Source organism: Sceloporus undulatus, chromosome 2 (assembly GCF_019175285.1).
Source record: "Sceloporus undulatus isolate JIND9_A2432 ecotype Alabama chromosome 2, SceUnd_v1.1, whole genome shotgun sequence".
In the NCBI taxonomy this organism is placed as follows: domain Eukaryota; kingdom Metazoa; phylum Chordata; class Lepidosauria; order Squamata; family Phrynosomatidae; genus Sceloporus; species Sceloporus undulatus.
Genome location: NC_056523.1, coordinates 79,768,927 through 79,784,724, shown reverse-complemented (window position 1 = coordinate 79,784,724; position 15,798 = coordinate 79,768,927). Strand labels below are relative to the sequence as shown.

General features: G+C 41.3%; 1 protein-coding gene across 1 annotated transcript in view; it reads right to left on the bottom strand.

The window, feature by feature from the left end:
* Window positions 1-11,657: 11,657 nt before the first annotated feature.
* Window positions 11,658-15,798, bottom strand: part of CDC25C (cell division cycle 25C) — a 33,409-nt gene continuing 29,268 nt past the window's right edge. The window contains exon 17 of the mRNA XM_042451440.1: window positions 11,658-11,922. The gene's annotated coding sequence lies outside the window, so the exon portion shown is untranslated. The remainder of the gene's footprint in view (window positions 11,923-15,798) is intronic.

Genomic DNA, 15,798 nt, shown 5'->3' with positions numbered 1-15,798 from the left:
ATTCTAGCAGCCGAGATCATGTAGAATAATAATTTTCCGAATTTATTTTCCAATTTGTCATCTGCAATTATATTTAAGAAAAAATTTTTGGATCAAATTTAAATTTATTATTAATTATTTGCTGTATCTTATTATGAATTTGAACCCAGTATTTTTTCGCAAATTCGCAATGCCACCACATATGTATAAGGGAACCTGATCCCTTCCCACATCTCCAACATGAGGGACTTCTGATTCTTATATATTTTTGAGTTTTAAAGGCGTGAGATACCACCTGTTCTGCATCTTATAATAGTTCTCTTTTATGGCTATACAAGCTGTGTGTTTTAATCTAATATTCCACATTTTTTCCCATTGAGACATCATTAATGGTTCATTCAAATCCTGTGCCCATCTGATCATGGTGGGTTCAACTATTACTTCTTGCATATCTATTTTCAACAGATAGGCGTAAAATTTGGCTATTTTTCTTAAAAAAATTTCCAAAAATAACTTTATCAAATTCCGACATTGTTAGATCAATACCACTGGACTTAATATCCATTTGAAATCTCTCTCTAACTTGCCTAAAAATAAACCAATTCATATTTAATCCCTCCTCTACCAGACTGTCTTGTGCCTTCATCGATAGTGTATTAGTTTTCTTATCTACCGTAACAATGTCTTTATATGTAAACCATCTTTTCTGACATACTTCCTCGTTCCTATAAAAAGCTTCATTTACGGAAGTCCATGATGGGAGTTTGGGGTATATGGTTGATTTAAATTTAATGGAAAAACACAGAGTTTAGGGGAAAATGAAGCTAAAAAAACTATAATTTTATTGGAACAATATGTTAAAAACTAAACCAGAACTAAAACCAGCTGTGAGGCTTATTCTGGCCTATAAGCCACACTCTGAAAGTGAATAAGCAGAACTGGGCTTGGAAACTGCAATTCCCAAAATAATACAAAACTATAACAATTCCTCTGTGTCTCACACCATGTATGGAAACAAATAAACACAATATTAATATAGTTACAGAGTGCACAAACAGAGGCTTGGATGAAAAGGGATATACAGTATGCCCAAAACAGATAAAAGTGTCAAAAGTTTCAAAAAAAGACCAAACGCGTTTCGACAATTGTCTTCATCAGTGGTCCAAAGAATTAAGCCACCTTGTCAGGTAGAGCATGTGGGAACCACCTGTGCTTTTGGTAAGTGGAAGGTCAACTAAGACCTTGAGCCGTGCCTAAGGCTGGGGTGTCCCACAAATACTTGTCAGCCATACCCTAAAAAGAGCTTTTCTTACAAAGTGGTTTAAAAATTCCTTATTAGCCTTTACCTTATCATAGAACAAAAAAGCATGTATTCCAAAAACAGTCCCTGTCAACTCCAGATTTAACAGTTGGCTATTTTCCAGCTTAAACCATTCTGACATCCATTCGAAGCAACAAGCATAGTAGTAGATTTTTAAATTCGGTAGTCCCATGCCTCCTCTCCTTACATCATCCTGCATGGTTTTAAAACGGACTCTAGGTTTCTTCCCACTCCATATAAATTTGTTAATGTCTCTATTCCACAGCAAAAAGGATTTTTCATTTACAAGAGTTTGGATATTTTGGGGGAAAAAACATAATCTTTGGAAGCACACACATCTTTACAGTCGCAATCCTCCCCATCCATGATAACCCTACTTTATCCCAACGATTCAGATCCTTTTTTACATTTTGCCATATCTTAACATAATTATTTTTAAATAAATCCGAATTTTTAGTTGAGATCCAGATACCTAAATATTTGACCTTGTCCGCTTCTTTATATCCAGACAGTTTTTTCCAATTTCTTTCTTTCCACATCGTTTAAATTCATTAACAGCATTGCAGTTTTATTGTTATTTACCAACAGTCCTGAGACATTTCCAAATTGTCTCAGTATTCTATTCAGATTTTCTATATCCTCAATAGGTCTAGATAGGGTTAAAACCACATCATCAGCGTAAGCCTTAATTTTCATCTCCACACCTTTATATTTCACCCCTCTGATTTCTTTATTATTACGGATTTCATCCATCAAAATTTCCAAAAGCAAAATAAACAATAATGGGGAGAGAGGACACCCTTGTCTTGTTCCTTTGTATACATTTATTCCTTTTGTCCTTTCCCCGTTAATTATTAACTTTGCAGATTGTTTTTGATATATTTTATTCAACCAGTTCATGAAATTTCCTTCGAACCCTATTTTTTTACAAGCATTTTTCAAAAATAGCCAATTAACCCTATCAAAGGCTTTTTCAAAGTCTAAAAATACCAGAGAGAGTGGTCTATCACAACTTTTTCCGTGATAATAATAATAATAATAATAAAATTTTATTTATATACCGCCCTTCTATAAAATCAGGGCGGTGAACAACAGGAATAAGAATACAAATTATACAAAACCCGATAAGATACATTAAAAACAATTCAATAAAAATAATAAAATAACATGTCAGCAAAACAATGCTGACATGGGGGGGGGAGAATTACTGGTCAGGGTAAGCTTGTTCAAATAAATGGGTTTTTAACCCCTTCCTGAATTGGGGTAGGGAGGTGGCTGAGCGGAGCTCAAAGGGCAGCGCGTTCCAGAGGTTGGGGGCTGAGATGGAGAAAGCCCTCCTAGAGGTGGAATTATATTTCACCTCTGGAACTTTTAACAATAGCTGCCCTGAAGATCGAAGTGCGCGGGGCGGATTGTACGGAGAGAGGCGGTCCTCCAGGTATCTGGAGATCTGGATAATTATATCTATTATATGTCTGACATTGTTTTTAATTTTCCTTTCTGGTAGAAATCCCGCCTGATCTGGTCCAATATATTCCTTCAAAACTACTTTGAGCCTGTTTGCTAAGATAGCCTTTTCTCTGTCTTCTATTAGGAGCCTTCTTTTAAACCGGTACCTGCAAATGTGAACTCTCCACAAAGAGCTGCAATGGCATTCAGGGTTAAATTACTCCGATTAAGGTAAATTATAGTGGGCACTTGCTTCTGGAGAGATTCAGGAGGGGGGGACCCGGATCTGCTCAGTTCCATCCAGGGTAAATGGGCCAGTGGGAATGGGGCCTGAAAGTCAATTGTACTAAGAATCAGAATATCACAATGGTTGAACTACAGGTTAGCTGCTCTCAAGTCGACCTATGAATGAGAGACCTCCAAATCATCCTATCATTAACAGCCCTTGCAGATTCAGGGTCGTGGCTTCCCTAATTGAGACTTGTCTGACCTGGAATGTGGTTTTCTTCTTTTCCAACTGCATTCTACTCTACCATTACCATTATTGTCTTTTCTAGTGAGTCATGTCTTCTCATCAAGTACAATAGTCTCCATTTAATCATCATGAATTCTAGGGAGAGTTTGGGCTTTATTTGCAGTAGGGCCCATTTATTTATCTTTTTAGCAGTCTATGTTACATAGAAATTGGAAACAGATTAGTATGGACAATCCTAAATTTAGTGTTCAACAATAAATCTTTACACTTCAGCAGCTTCTCTAGTTCCTTTGTAGCTGCCCTTCCCAGTCCTAGTCACCTTCTTATTTTGTGAATGCATTACTTTTATTAACATCACAATGAGCAATGACAGCAAGTTAACCCACTAACTGTAATGAGAATGAATTAGTTTTGAAAAGGAGGTCTTCCGAGCTCCATCTTTTCACCAGGCTGATCAGATGGTAGTACTGTTTTGAGAATTCCAAAGGTTACAGCAGAAAGCCATGATCTTGAGATCACTTTAATTGCCTTGCCTAGCTCAATGTTAGGGATTTCTAGGAACTGTAGTTGTGTGAGACATTTAGCCTTCTCTGTTAGAGAGCTCTGATGCCACAATAAACTACAATTCCCAGGATTCCCTAGCACTGAACCAGGTCAGTTAAAGCAGTCTCAAACTAGATTATTTTTTCAGTGTGGATTGGACCACAACCTATTTTCTGGTCTAAAATCTAGCCAGCTGGCATGATAGAGAATGCCATTTTGTTGCTTGTGTTAACTACATTGGCTATAAGTGAAATCGAGGGAAGCATCATCTTGCCTTTTGCCTCTGGCAGGAAAATAGCTCAGGAGAGCTCCGTTGGCCAACTATGACTGGAAATATAATGAAACAGCTCAATCCTTGTAAACTCTCCCAGCTAGTCAACAGGCATATGCAACGAGCAACAAGTCCATCTTTCTTGGATCAACAATAAAAATTCATAATTGCTGAAACATTTTCTTTTATCCGAAGCAAAATGGCAATTAACAATTGGGGTCAAAAGATATCAGTAATTAATGTCTGGATAATTTGAAGATACCAAGAATATATAGCTAGAACAAACAGGCAGGACAAACAATCTGTGCTAGGAAGGAATAGTCCTTGGCTCGATGCAGATAGTGAATGGCTCTCATCAACTCTTGGAAACATTTTAAAAGCCATCAGCACAGTTTCATAAATTTGTTAGAAAATGACTATGCAGAGGTGGGAATTGTACAGTCCTACAGATGTTGTTTGACTGCAATTCCCAGCAGTCCCAGTCTAAATTACCAGAAGAGAGGGAGGCTGGGAGTTGATATACTGAAAGTCCACATAATTCCCACCCCTCTTTAAATCCACATCTCAAAAAGGCATCCCTCCCAACACAGACAACAGGCTATAGTGCAACAGACCTGGACCCTCCCTCATTTATCTAGCCTGTGCATGAAGTGGAAGCACAAAGGAAGACAGTATGAATGCAAACATTAAATGGAAAATTGAGCAATCATTGGCTAATAAAAAACAGAGGTACCATTAAGATAAAGTGTAAAGATAACCCTAAAAAGAGATATCAGGAGCTTTGAGGTTATCCATCAACAGCAGACGGATTAGGCCAGGGACCACCTGGTCATAGTCCCCCCCCCCCCCAGACACTATGTTGTTTATCACACTATACTCTTATAGTGCTACTATTCCACTTAACTGCTCTAGCTGCCTCCTGTTGATTCTGGGATTCGTTTAAGGGGTACCCCTCCCAGAATGCAACAGGAGGCAGCTAGAGCAGTTAAAGTGGAATAGTAGCACTATTAGAGTATAGTGTGATAAACACCTATGATACCATGTATTGTATTTCTATTTAAATTGGGGAAGACCAACTGCAGAGTTTTTTTTAGAATTTGAGGGTGTCAAGGTTTTGGGGGCTGCAAGGCTCACACCTTGATGCTTAGCAAGGCACATGGGGCTTATTGGCCACCCTTTTGCAGACCTAATCTAAAATTATAATAATTATTTCTAAATTTGGACTATCCCAATAAATTTGCACATGCACACTTTATGCAAAATAGTGTTGCCTTGACCTCTTTTTAAGTGGTGTATTCTTCTTCTTTGCACTGTGTAGAAGCCTTTGTACCTTCAGGACTGATTAGAAAACCTTCAAGTGATATTGTCTGCCTTTTCATTGCATTAGTTTGGTAATGCAGTATGCACAATTTTAAACTGGCATTTAACCAAGACATTTTCCATCTGGTTGATTCACTAAAACAAAAAAGTTCAGCACTGAGTAATAGATGCAAACTTTCTGCATAATTTTTAGTAATTTAATGGGCTATTTACAATGACTAAAAATTGCATTTTACTTGAAGCCGCTAATTGTGTAGTTCTGAGTTTTTGACAGAGGGACCCCAGGGAAGGATAAATTTGTCAGATTTGGTTTCTTTGCATTTCTCATGTTTCCAGTGTTAAATCTGTTTTGTCCCTCTCCACATAAGTTTTCAACTTCTAAAAAGTCTACCTCAAAATGTAAACACATTTTTGGATGCCAGTAGACACAGTTTTGCAGGAAATTTTGCCTACTGTGCATTTCTGCAAGCAAATGTAAAGACTATACACAGCTTTGTGCATACTTTCCCCTGCACTGTAGATGTTCTATGATTATTAAAAAATTTTGACAAGAGAACTGCATTACATGATTTGGCAAATTGTATTTCAATTAACACATTGATTTTAGAGGTGCACGTTAGACAAGTTCACAATCAAATTAAGTGTACCTATGTCAGTTATGGATAGGAGAGAAATCCGGTCAATTCACTGCTGAGTTCTCCCTTATCTTTACCTGACACCGGTAAACAAAGAAGATGATGACAATAGTTAGAACACAGAGACGCATGAGTGCTGCTCAGAATGGTGATCTGCTGACTGGTTGTGGACTATGGCACATTTCTAGGAAACAGAGACCTAGGGTGGTGTAGTATTTTGAGCGTTGGACTATGACTCTGGAAAGCAGTTTGACTCCCTGCCCAGCCACTGAAACTTATTGGGTGACTCTGGGCAAGTCACACACTCTCAGCCCCAGAAAACTTCACAATATATTCTTCTTAGGGCCTCCATAGGTTGGAAACAACTTGAAGGCACATAACAACAGCAACAATGTGAATAGGACAATAATATGACACAAATGTGATACCAGTCCCTGGTACATTGGGGGGGGGGATTGTTGGTTTGGCAGATCAAATAACTTGAGAAGCACTGGTTTTAGCAACAAGAACACACTGTAAAACAAAGAAAGAGCTGTTTTCATTTCAAGCTGTACCTTCATGTACTTTTCCTCTATCTCCCAATTTGCAAATGTGTTGGAGCAGAACTGTGCATCTTTTTGCCTAAGGCAATACTGATGTAGTGTGCATTAATAAAGGTAGAGGGGGAAGGGCAGTGCTTCAGGACAACAGCTGCTGAAAGGGATGGGTCCTTCACTGCAGGGCCCATGATCATGAGCAGGAAGCATAGAACAGAAAGCAAGCCTTCTGAGCCAATGACATTTCCAGAGTATTATAAGGCAGAGTGTCGAAAACTTCTATCCTAGCATCATTTAAAAGTAATCTGGCATCTGTTAGCAAACACAACCACAACTCCATGCAAACTCAGAAAGAACAGGTGATGCTTAGCTACACACACACACACACACTAGCTGACAACAGTCCAGTTTCTAGCTGGTCACAGGGAAATCCTTTCCCTGTTCACTCCTTTCACTTATACTCAGCATGGACACCTGGAGAGGCAGTACTCACAGGGAAAGTGTTTGCCATTGTCTTTCTAAACATCACTGGATGCTCCATTGACTTTATCTGGAAAGAAGAGGGCTAGTGACCTTTCTCTGCAAGAGGACTTTGAACCTCCACAGAGAACCGGCTGTTCATACAAGACTGTGGCTAACGCTGAAACTGTTTCCCTGATAACCTAGAGATCCTGGTTCAGATTTCTTTAATAAAGCTGTTGAACACAGAGCTCATGTTTACCCATTGTTTAAGAAGGTTCTGCTACTGCTCCTTACTGTATATACTCAGCCAAGAGAGATGGGACAACACTGTAAGTATCTGAGGATAGGGCAGAAAGAGATTCAAGTTATAACCTTAGGCAGTGGCAGCCCACAAACACTGCAGCCTGCACTGAAATAGTAAATTATTTCCCCCCCCCCCCACTTCTCAAGCGAAGGCACATAGTACCTTAGGCCAACCAGTGTGTTTTGCCCTCTTGTGCAGAAAGTAACAAAATGAACTTCAACAGGGAGAAATGTAAGACACTGCACTTAGGTAGAAAAAATGAAATGTGTAGATATAGGATGAGGGACACTTGGCTTAATGAGACTACATGTGAAAGGGATCTAGGAGTCCTAGTACACCACGAACATGAGTCAATAGTGTGATGCGGCAGCTAAAAAGGCCAATGTTATTTTAGGTTTCACCAACAGAAGTATAGTGTCTAGATCAAGGGAAGTAATAGTGGCAGGATACAGACTGCCCCTTTGCAGAGGCCTGCAGGCGCCACAATCCCCGCTGGATTGGGGCCTGGGCAGACACAGTGGCAGCCCCAGACGCCCCAATCCACTGCTTTTCCAGGTCTCAGGGAAGCGGCAAAATGCCGCTTCCCCGCGGCCTGAAAAGGAGTGTCCTTGGGGCTTCATGCCCCAACAGCTGCGGGGAAAGAGAGAAAAGGGCCGCTCGGCCCCTTTCTTTTCCACATCGCTGGGGTGGCCGTGTAAAGACCACGCCAGTGATACGCACAGCAAAAAGGAGCTCCGTTTTGGAGCTCCTTTGCGCGCCGCTGCCAGCGCCATTAGTGGCCTAGGGCGGTGTGCATACATCACGCCCACGCCATGTCATTTAGAGATGGCATGGTCGTGACGTCATAATGGCGGCGCCTGTGTATACAGGGCGACCCTATTATGCCGCAGTAGTTACGTGCTAGGGTTGCGGGGCATTTGTAAAAGACGCCCCAAGGCAACCCTAGCATGTATCCAGGCCCTAGCATGTAGCCAGTCTGTATCCCGGCAGTGTCACTCTATTCTTAGTTTTTTGTGGGTTTTTTTGGGCTATGTGGCCATGTTCTCAACACAGAACAATACATATGCAAATCACTCCTGCATTCCCAGGCTCACACAGTATATATGCACCCAGTTTTTCCAGGCAAAGCATTCTCTGAAGATGCCAGCCACAGATGTTGGCGAAATGTCAGAAAGAAACTCTGCTAGAACATGGCCACATAGCTGGAAAAACCCACAAAAAACTATGGATGCTGGCCATGAAAGACTTTGACTTTACATTCACTCTATTCTGCTTTGGCCTCAGGCCTCACCTGGAATACTGGGTCAGTTCTGGGCACCACTATTCAAAAAGGCGTTTGACAAACTGGAGCGTGTTCAAAGGAGGGCTACCAACATGGTGAAGGGCCTAGAAACCATGCCTTATAAGGAAAGACTTAGGGAGCTACGTCTTTTTAGCCTGGAAAAGAGATGGTTAAGAGGTGATATGACAGCCCTGTTTAAGTATTTGAAGGGGTGTCACACTGAGGATGAAGCAAGCTTGTTTTCTGCTGCTCCAGAGAATAGGACCTGGAGCAATGGATGCAAGCTACAGAAAAAGAGATTCCAGCTCAACATTAGAAGGAACTTCCTGGCAGTAAGAGCTGTTTGACAGTGGAACACACTCCCTCGGAGTGTGGTGGAGTTTCCTTCTTTGGAGGTCTTTAAGCAGAGGCTGGATGGCCATATGTCAGGGATGCTTTGATTGTGAGTTCCTGATTAACAGGGGGTTGGACTGGATGGCCCCTGGGATCTCTTACAACTCTATATGTGATTCTATATGATTCTATAAGACTCACAAGAGGCTCTCTTTCTTGGCAATAAAAAACAGAAGCATGATCAAATCCAGTAACTTACCCTCCAACATTTCACAGCTCAAAATTGGGACACATAGGTCCAATCAGCATCACAGTATGTTCATGAAGATGGCCAAAAATAAAAATAAAAATCTTATTCTTACTTCTTATTAATAAGGAGGAAAAAACAAGCTAGGAGAGGATACAGTTTGCTTTTGCCTGAGTCTATGGGGAAGGAAAGAGTCAACCTTATATAAACTGACAAAATCAAGGAAAATATATTTTTGGAGTATTTTCAGTCCATAGTGAATAAAAAAAATCCATGGAGGACCGACTGTAATTTGAACTTAGTTTGCAACAACTAAAGTAAGCAAAAGACAAAAGGAGAAAAGAGGAGGAGGAGGAGAGAAATTGGGGCACTTTAAAAAGTGAAAAACTTGGAAGGAGGATTAACCTTGAAGAAATGAGGAGAAGACTAACAGACAAAAATCATGCATGTAAGTACATTGTGGCAAATAAAGATCTGAATCATCTTGGTGATAGTGTGTGTATGTATTTTTTCAGTCATTTATCATAACACACAGCATCAGCTTGATATACCAAAATACACTCCCATGGCAAATTATTGATCTGGGGAGCAGGGGGAGGGGGCTCCTAGGAATTATCCAGCGGAGCCTTTGTCCTTAACCCTCATCCTACTTCCCCCTTCCCAGCATGTTTGTTTTTCTGGCTGCACATCTGATCAGTCTTGTGATTTTAAGCTGAGGTTGTGTCACTGAGTGCAACTTTAAGATGAGGTTGTGCCACTTACACAGTGGAACTACACTGGCAGAGCTTAACACTCCATTAGCACCTTGGCCAAAGGGTACTAAAAGGTTTCCTACAAAAGAGGAGCTCTGCTAGAGCAGACTGGAGATCCTAGTCTCAGTTGCATCACTAGGCACTGTGGGGGGTTCAGACCGCACCAGGTGACACTCCAGAGGGGAGTGTCATCCTGTGGAGTGATACACCCAGCCCAGTTGCTAGACAAGCGAGAAAGGGTGTCATGTCCCCTTCTCGCTTGCACAGCAGCCATGGCAGTCCCTTCCGTTTGGCCTTCAGTGTGTTACAACCACGCTAGAGCCCAAACAGAGCTCTCAGGCCTGGCACTACCTCCTCCAGCAGCTGTAGCTACTGGGGGAAGCAGTCCCTTCTGTTTGGGCTTTGGCACAACTGCAGCCATGCTAGAGCCTAAACAGACCTCTGGGGACCAAGGCAGTCTGTTTCCTTAGCTAACAGTTGTAAACTGCTTAGACACTGTTAGTTCAGTAAGAAGCGGTATATAAATGAAGCTACTTTGTTTGTTTGTTTCCACTGCTCCCCTCCGCGCCCCCCGCACCAGGTGATGCCAACGCCTGGTACACCACTGCCTAGTCTGGGAGCCTTTTCCACACTAGGAAACATAAGCATGACTGGAAGTCAAGATCCCTGCCAAGCTGCTGCACACCCCTCTCACTTTGCAGCTGGCATCCTGTGGCATTTAGCCTCTGAAAACAGACTCCATATATTTATTCTTTCTTCGTTTATCGCAGGGGTGGGGAATGGTGGGAGGCTAGGGGGCGGCATTTTCTCTCAGCATATCTTGAAGGACCACACCTGCTCCCATCCAAAAATAACTTTTTTAATTCACATTTTTTTATTCCCAAACACCTCTAGGGGATGGGAGAAGCATTTTCATCATATTTTGGGTTTTGAAAAAGAGCCTTTCTTGAGCCTAAATTGGTCCATATATATGCTTGAAAATTTTTGTAAAAATTGTTTTCGACCCCTGAGAACTTCCAAATATGGTGGAAACGTCCTCCACACATCTTAGAATTCAGAGATTTGGGGAAAATATTTTTGACCCCAGGGCCATAAAAATGGTCTTGGTGGGCATATGCAGCTCACAGGATGCACATTGCCTACCCCTGGTTTATTTGTTACTTTCATATCACACTTCCCTATCATAAAATTGAATATGGCATATGTGATTCTCTTCTCAGCTTTATCCTCCCAACCCTGTGAAGGAGGTCAGGCTGAGTATTATGACTTGCCCAAGTTTAGCCAATGAGTCTGATGACTATTTGATTGATTGATTGATTGAAATTTTATTTATATAACGCCGTTCCTATGGTCACGGCGGTTTACAAAACAAAATGAAAATACAATACAGTACAGATTACAGATTTTCCCCCGGGAGAAACGCCGCTCCGGCGGCAAGGAAGAGTCTCTCTGGGCCGCTCCTGCCCAGGTGGAAAGCGGGCGGGCGGGCAGTTAGGGAGGGAGGAGCCTCCTTCTTCAGGCTAGCCCCTGATGGTACTGGGCCAGCCTCTCCCTCCAGAGGCCCCAAGATGACAGTTGGGAGGGAGGAGCCTCCTTCTTCAGGCCTAGCCCCTGATGGTACTGGGCCAGCCTCTCTCTCCCTCAAGGCCGCAACGAGGACAGTTAGGGAGGGAGGAGCCTCTTCTTCAGGCCAGCCCCCTGATGATACTGGGCCAGCCTCTCTCCCTCCCTCAGAGGCCGAACGATGACAGTTAGGGAGGGAGGAGCCTCTTTCTTCAGGCCAGCCCCTGATGGTACTGGGCCAGCCTTCTTTGAGAGCACATACCCCCTCTCCAATGAAGATAGGATAATGCAATGTTGTGAATAAGTGAAATGGGTATTTCCACATATATATTTTTTAAAGTACTGTACATGGAAAGATAGGATTACAAAATAGTTTGGCAGCTCAGTTCAAGTATACTGAGAAGCAAGTCCTATTGAGTCCAGTGTGGCTTTCTTCTAGGTGTGCAGAGACTATAATGGAGGGAAACCATCATTGAAAACTTATATAAGATGTAAACAAATATTTTGTTTCAATTGTAGGAAGCATCCAGCAAGCTAATATTCTTGCAGCATGTATGTTCAACTGGATTTCAAAAATTTCAAACGAGATTTTGCATTACAGAAATGTAAGAGAGAAAAAAATATGTAACTTATGTAAATCCAGATATCAAATAAAAAAACTACAGTTTTTCCAGAAAGTTTGCTTCTAAGTTATTTATGCCAGAGAAAGAATAAATATTTTAGGTACTAAAAGAATAAAATTCCTGCTAGGTTTAAAATCCAGTTTGCATTCTTCAGTCAATATATGAAAGTCAGATCCCTAAAACGTCAAATCCATAGCTTTCTCATTCCTCTGTATAAGTGAGGTCTTTTATTAAGAAAAACTGGGAAGCTTTGAGCAAAGTAAAATGAAACAGAGTTTTGGTAATTCAGTTTCAGTAATGAAATGTCCAGCACTAGAAAAAACTGCTGTTTGCAATTGAGCTTAACAGATGTTTAATGCTGGCATTCTTCTTTCTCATTATATGGGGGGAAACCGTGTTATTTCAAAGCATTTTACAAGTGTAGGATCTCAGGGAATAAATGATACAACATAAAAAGTAATTAAGCATTCAGCCCTATCAAACAGAATAATTGTGGGAAATGGTGCATTGCAATGCACCTTCATAGGGGAATTACTGAACAAAAGCCGCCATTCACACCACTGAACAGAAGGAGATTTACAAGCAAATCCATTTTGTAATGGTGATGGAGGAATTTGGATTCAGGCATGTGATTTAAGTAGAAAGATTTCAGACCAAGTGAAATCTCTCCATCTCTGGTCATTAAGCAGTACCAAGAACAGAGGAAATTTATTTAAAAAAAAAAATCTCCCTCACACACATCAGTCATCACACTCTCTCTCCTTTCTCACATACCTTCATCACATTCACATTCTCTCTCTCACCCACAACCTCTCCTGATGTCTCATCTTCATCACCATCTTGGTAATCTATAGGAGCAAAGCTGAAGATGAAGGGCAGGTTTTAACCTGGTCCAGCTGAGCATTTAGGCTCAACATCACTACCATGGGAGGGAAGCTATAGCCCATATTCCATTGGTTGGACCATTTTTGGTTACCATTTTCAGCACTTTCCCGATGCTATGATATTCTCTCTGAGATGGTGCAACCAAACTATACCTAGCAGTTCAAATGTAGCAACAATATAGATTTATGTAACATAAAGACTGTGGGCATGTCTGCACAGGCCATTTACACCAATTTTCCCCTGACCTCACATCATCCTGTCCACATGATGCAGGGCCTAAGCCCCTGATTCGACTGCACATTGTCATCACAAGGAAAGACCAGTTTCGCACTGAATCCATGCTATCCCTGCCTTAAATTACATTTTGAAAACTCATTGTTTACTCTGGACTTTCCAGGAAAATCAGGATCATTCCAAAGCAATGCCAGGCAGCTGTTTACACACAGATCTCACTGTGTACTGCGACCTTGTGCAAGTATCTCCCTTTGAGGTCAACATGAGGTGCCCAGCTATGTGATCAAAGCTGAGCAACTCATTTCTTACCTCAGAGGGAGAAACGTGTGCTAGCAGGAGTGGCACAGCGGGATGCATGTGTAGACAGCCACCTGGCATTGCTATGAAGAGCCTAGGTGCAATTCAGAGCAGCATCAGGGCCAGAATACTCCAAGAGCAGCCCAGAATATTTTGGCCAGTAGACTTGTCCAATGGGTGTTATTTTTAATCTTTCTCTTTACACATCTTAGTATGGGTTTTGTATTTCCCATCTCACAGCTGTAGCATGTTGCCAAATGTTTTTATTGTCACTAACATTGCTTTTACAAAGTGTGCTGCAAAGATTCCCTATGTAAGCGTACTATTCTTGAGAAATGCTGATGTAGCTTCTCGGGGTTTTCTGCACTGTCTGCTCAAAGATGCTCCAGGCACTACTTTGCTATTTGAATTCCTGCAAAGTTGAGTTCCCAGATGGTGAAGAAGCTTTTGCCCCTATAAGAACGCACCAGTAAATATTGTGAACATATGAGCACCATCTGAATAACTTATCCATATGTTCCTTAAACTCACACAAGCAAAAATTAGGGGACAAAAACAACAACAAAATGATAACAGATATCTAGGGTGCCATCTGATGGTGATTTAGATTCTTTGTTTGGTATTCATTTTGTTCCACTATTCTGAACAGGTAACAGACTGGGTACATTATAGATCTTGGCCAGAGGGAACTAAAAGAAGCAGAGATAGCATTTCTTTCTTCTCCAAGAAGTAAGTACATAAAACACCTGCTGCAGCACAAACATTCATGGACTGGAGTCCATTTCATCAGATGCCAGTAAGATGGCCTCTAGTCTATAAGAGTTTAGACCATAAGCCAGTTGGTCTGAGTTCTCAAACAACCTGCAGCACTTCACTGATGTGCTCTGGGAGACTTGCCCCCTTTTCAAGCCTCATTTTAAACAGCTTGCATTTAAAAATAGTTTGGTGTTAATACCGGTAGATTGGTACACATTTGGCAAGACCTCCCTTTGCTATTCTCTCATTCTTTCCATATATTTTTTTTGCATTTTAATTTTTTTATTTATTATACTTTTTCAAAGAAAATATATAACATATAGAATTAAGTAACTCATTGTTCATATAATATTCCACAGATCAAAATTTTCCATACTTATCTCCTTTTCTCCCATTCTTAGCCCCCCCCCACCTCTCCACCTGTGGAAAAGCCTATTCATTTTAATATCTATTACCTTTCATATGAAAGATCATTTTAACTATATCCTTTAATTTCTTCTTCCCCTCTATCCCACTTAGATATTCAACTAGTTTTCCCCACTATTCTCTCATTACCAATATGAAACAACTGGTCATTCAGAATTGATAAAACAATTGTTGCCCTTGGTTTTCTGTCTCTTTTGCCCCAAGTCTGGTGGCTCTCTGTTGAAAGATCTGATTCCAAGACCCCCATACAAGTCTTCTTGAGCACCATTTTAAATTTCCATGACTTATAGCTGTTAGTGCCTAGCTTTCCACAGCAGTATGCACACTAATCTCAGCCATCTTCCTGTCCTTAGGCTTGATTTCATAGAATCATAGAATCATAGAATAATAGAGTTGGAAGAGACCACTAGGGCCATCCAGTCCAACCCCCTGCCATGCAGGAATCCAAATCAAATCATCTTCGACAGATGGCCACCTAGCCTCTGTTTAAAGACCTCCAAGGAAGGAGACTCCACTACACTCCGAGGGAGTGTCTTCCACTGTCGGACAGCCCTTACTGTCAGGAAGTTCTTCCTAATGTTGAGGTGGAATTTCTTTTCTTGTAGCTTGCATCCATTGCTCTGGGTCCTAGTCTCTGGAGCAAGTGAAAACAAGTCAGCTCCCTCCTCAGTATGGCATCCCTTCAAGTATTTAAACAGGGCTATCATATCACCTCTTAACCTTCTCTTCTCCAGGCTAAACATCCCCAGCTCCTTAAGTCGTTCCTCATAGGACATGGTTTCTAGACCTTTCACCATTTTACTTGCCCTCCTTTGGACACGTTCCAGTTTTTCAACATCCTTTTTGAATTGTGGCGCCCAGAACTGGACACAATATTCCAGGTGGGGCCTTACCAAAGCAGAATAGAGTGGCACTATTACTTCCCTTGATCTAGATATGATACTCTTACTGATACAGCCTAAAATTGCATTGGCCTTTTTAGCTGCCACATCACACTGTTCACTCATGTTCAGCTTGTGGTCTACTTGGACTCCCAGATCCCTTTCACACGTAGTCTCATTCAGCCAGGTGTCTCCCATCCTATATCTGTGCATTTTATTTTTCC